General features: G+C 35.2%; 1 pseudogene; it reads right to left on the reverse strand.

Moving 5' to 3' along the window:
- Positions 1-2,780: 2,780 nt before the first annotated feature.
- On the reverse strand, positions 2,781-4,525 carry LOC124829941 (cytochrome P450 94A1 pseudogene; annotated as a pseudogene).
- Between the last annotated feature and the right edge of the window lie 455 nt (positions 4,526-4,980).

Here is a 4,980-nt window from a genome sequence, read left to right on the forward strand (position 1 = left end):
GAATACTTTTTAAAACAAGAATTGACTATTCGTCCAATTTTTTAAAATTAATTTATTTAATTTTTCAATATAGAGAATACTTTTTAAAACAAGAATTGTCTATTGGTCCAATTTTTTTTAATTAATTTATTTAATTTTTCAATAGATACCAGTTTTCCAAACGAGCATTCTGTATTGGTTCGAATATTTACATAAAACATAAAATATTAGACAAAATATAAAAAAGACAAAGGTCACAAAAAGAAGACTCATTACATTAGTGTATCTATAAAAAATTATTATCAGTACAATACTTTGAAATACATCAAAATAAACAAAATGTAGGGAAACAAAAAACAATAAATGGCAAAGCTAATAGATATAGCTTTCTAAGATGTTGGCAATAAGTCCCTGTTTTTAACATGGTAGTCAGACATAGCTTTGTAAGTTCCGTAATTCCATTAAAAGTATAGTTTAAACTATTCAGAGTTTGGTGATAAACTCACTCTTATTACAAAAAATAAAAATATAAAATTAGTAAATTAAAATTTTACTACAAATTAATTATATATACATATCCATAATTTCATACACACATAATAAAAGTAAATGCAGATGATATATAGTAAATAATAAAAATAAACAGGGAAAGGAAAAAGGAACAAAAGCATGATAAAAAAACTATGGAAACATAAGAGGCTCAATAGATAAAATTCCAGAACAACTAATTATCCCACATAGGAAGGACTCTTTCTTAGGAACAGCTATATGAATAATTACAGCAGGCTAGGGCTTGGGCTTACTAGCTCTCATCTCAAAATTCACTACAGAGTGCAACTACCTCCACAACTCACCACACAGTGAAAGGAAATTAATCTATGAGGGATACACCATGTACAACCCATAGAACGAGACTTTGCTCAACTCTAACGTTTTTCTTGTCTATGTTTCCCAGTTATGAGAATTTGGTAGGGAGCAATTAATGGAAAACTTGGGTATCATAGGCACCCAATTTCCACATCAAACACGCTAATAAGACAAGCCATCAATCCAACCACGGGAAATAATCTTACCACTGTTGGGTCTATTAAGGAGGAGGTTTTCCTATGGGTTACACAAACACTAATACTATCTGACTGTATAGGAGATCAATACTACTTTATACCAAAAACCTTAAAGTAATTGATTAATGGGTTTTTCATCTTTATATACGGCTCTACTTTTTTATTTCTATTCAATACGAAACTTAGACTTGAATTCCTAGCCATTACTTGGAGACAATAAACAGTTAAGAAATACATGACCGTCACACATACATATGTTAATTGCATTTTGCTTCTCAGCGTCCATGTAAGCATTGCTGTAATATTGTTGAAGAGTCCTAACGAACTCCTAGGAATGTGTTGCAGATTTCCATTGTCCCCTCCTCTCAGAGAATATCTACAATGAAAGTGGAAAAGAAGTTAAAGGAAAAGACCATCCAATGAACAAATCAATCAGCATTTTTCAAAATGTTAACAATGAAAAAGAAAAGCATCAAAGGAAGAAAAAATCTTTATTGGGCTACTGTGAATTGCAGGGGTACACTAGAGAGTTAGTGAAGATAATACTTGATTGAAAACCAATAGTTAAGGTTATTATAAAATACACGTCCAACAAATTATAAAGTTGTTAAAACCTCAATCATTGATTTCCAAGTTTATAGTGGAATCTCAAACCCAAAATTCTGAAGATTGACCAAGTTTATAAGGAATTACCATTCTGAAAAATGAAAATTTAACTCCAATAGGGATAAATGGGATTTCAAACTTTACATATGTTATATGACAGTGGTAATCAGTGGCAGTAACACTTCCAAGTTTGTTTATGTATTCAGAGACTGATACAAGTACGTAATTCAAGAGATAAGTCTATTATCAAGTTTCAATATAAAAATGACTCCGGACTAGGACCTGGCAATTGGTTTTCATCAATTTTGAGTTGTCCAAATTCTAAAGATTTTTTATATTGATTTATAGTACTTAATTAAATAAACACGGCTGTCTATTCATAACTTTGTAATAGTGATAAATTATAAAATATTTTTTTTATTAATATCAAATGTTAAATGCTATGTTATTTTATCATTATTGTACATATTATAATTTATAGTTCTAATCATTAACACGATAAATTTAAGATTATATAGATAATAATTATTTTCATCAAATACTTAAACTTAAAAAATAAGTTCTGATAAGAAAACTCTATATAAACAACATTTTGAACCCAATATAAAGTCCGCAAACAAACTAACACGACAATAATTAAAGAATCAAAAGTGTCAATGACTTAGGAACCAAACGGTGAATAAATGATCCTAAAATAATTCAACCACAACCTCCACTAAATTATTAAAATCGTATCTCAAAATCACACAAACATTCAACCAATCATAAACCTCTAAATTTCCATGTTTTTGCACACTTGTGAGTAAATTGGACTACGTAAGTTATTTTTCATTCCAGAAAAGGATGTCCAAAATGAAACAAGATCTAACAAAGACGAAAATACAACATGAATAATGTCACGCTTACTTTACGCTAACCAATATAATGTTCAGAAAAGTTACCACATTCACTCAATTTTAAGTTAAATATGACTAAATTAAAAACTTAAAAAATGTGAAATATTTACTCTTTTATCCGTTTTATCTTTTTCTATACTTACAAATACAAAAATTTACCTTTTTAATGATTATTTTATTCTTGAAAGTAAGTTTTCAAATACCTCTATAAGGTCAAACAATTATTTTTCTTCTCAAATAATAAGGATTACGAATATTAATACAATAAAAAAAATACAAACAATTGAAACATAAACCTCAAACTCAAATCCCAAACATGATACTAGTAAAATAGTGAAGGAATGACGTGGTCGTCGAAATGACAGAAGTTGGGTATTAATTTGAGGTTTCCCGCTCAACGATCTTGACAGGAAAACCACCTTCCATCTGGGAGGAAAGGAAGGAAATGAAGTTGGGCTCCACGCCTTCGGCCACCGTGGGAACAACCGCGAACCGCCGAAGAATCCCAGCCACCACACTTTGCATCTGCATAAAAGCCATATCCTTCCCCAAACACATTCTGGGACCAGCTTGAAACACAGGATAAGTGAAAGAATCTTTTGGCACAAACTTCCACTTTCCGGATTCAAGCTTCTCTAACCACCTCTCTGGCTTAAACTCTGCCCAATCCTCACCCCAAATACTCTCCAACCTCCCCATGGCGTACACGTGATAAGTCACCAGCGACCCCTTCTTCACCGCCGTCCCATCCGGTAAAACGTCGTCCTCCACCGCTTCCTTCGAGTCCATGGGCACCGGCGGGTACAGGCGCATGCTCTCGCACAACGCTGCATGCGTGTAAACCATATGCTTCACCTCATCGTACACCGGAGCCTCCGATTTGTCCAATATCTCATTCACAATCTCCTTCTCCACTCGAGGGTTCTTCGATAGCAGCCAGAAAAACCAGGTCAGCGCTGCTGACGTGGTATCCTTCCCCGCCAATATGAAGCTTATGACTATGTCCGTCACAAAGTCTTCATCAGAGTGCCCCGAACTCAAGAAACGGGAAAGCATGTCTGCCGATTCAAGGGATTCCTTCTCCTTCAGCTCTCTCGTCTTCTCTCTCACTATGTTCTTGGCGAACTCATGCACTTCCCTCGCTGCCATTCGCAACCGCTTTTCCGAACCTATGTTAAGCGCCCTCTTCACTTTCCACACTAACGGAAACAGTTCGCGTAACCGTTTGCTGATTATCTCTGACGCTTCTTCGTACGCCACCGCGAACTTGCTCCGTTCAACAGCCGGCGTCAGGTAGTTGGCTTCGAATCCAAAAGCGATTTTGCAGATGTTATCGAAGGCGAAGCGTTGGAGGATGTCCTGGAAATCGAGGGTCTGGTCTTGTTGTGCCGCTGCAGCTATGATGGGGATGAGGTGGTGGGAGAGTTCGGCATCCACCACTTGCTCCACGAACTTACGGAGAGACTTTGTATTGAATTCGTGGCTTGCGACTTGTCTTTGAAACTTCCATGTGTTGCCATCGGCGTTGAATATGCCCGCGCCGAGGAAGTCGGAGAGGGTGCTAATGACGGAATAGCCCTTTTGATAGTTGGAGAAGCGGGTCTTGAGAATGTGTTCGACGTTGGCAGGGTTGCCAGTGAAGACCTGGATGTGGCCCAGTGGGCGTTGGAAGGTGAAGGTGTTGGCGGGTGAAATTTGGACTATATCAGATAGCCACTGGATACGGCGGTTTCCGGTGCGTTTAAGGGCTAAATAGGAGCCAATGAGTGGGTATGATTTTGGGATAGTAACGGTTTGTTTGGTTGGAGCAGGGTCTTTGTTGTTGAAAAGTGAGGAGTAGAAGAAGAAGATGAGGGGAAGGATGAGGGAGAGGACGAGGAAGAGAGGAGCTATCAGCTGCATATTCTGAAGAATCTCAATCATTTTCGTATGATTGCTACTGCAGAATTGGAAGTTGGTATTAACTTTGAAATGTGTAGAATCTTAGGTTGTACTTTGTTGGATATGTTGATCATGGAGGAAAATTTGTGTATTTATAGATAATGGTACGTTGGACAGTCAAAGAGGAACATTGGATAACATGTCGTCGTGGACATTTCTTTAGTTTGAATATACATAATATTTTTACTTTTTTTATTTTTTATTTTTTATTTTTTAAAAAATACAAAAGTTCATTATTCTACCTATTAGGTGTAAAATAAATATAAAAATGTGTTACCCTACTATTATTTCCTTTCTTTATAATGCCTTGTTATAGGTGGACTTTGTCTTTCGGTTTACTCTTGTTGTGAATATCAAATAACATTTTTTTTCTAGTAAATTATAAAATTTGGACTTGAATCCTCGAAAGCATAATTATTTATTATGTTTATCCTTTTAATCGATATTAAAATATTTTAAAATTTCCTTTTTGCTTTTAAATTTATTTTTTATTA

This window comes from Vigna umbellata, chromosome 4 (genome assembly GCF_029865625.1).
Source record: "Vigna umbellata cultivar VRB3 chromosome 4, Vumbellata_1.0, whole genome shotgun sequence".
In the NCBI taxonomy this organism is placed as follows: domain Eukaryota; kingdom Viridiplantae; phylum Streptophyta; class Magnoliopsida; order Fabales; family Fabaceae; genus Vigna; species Vigna umbellata.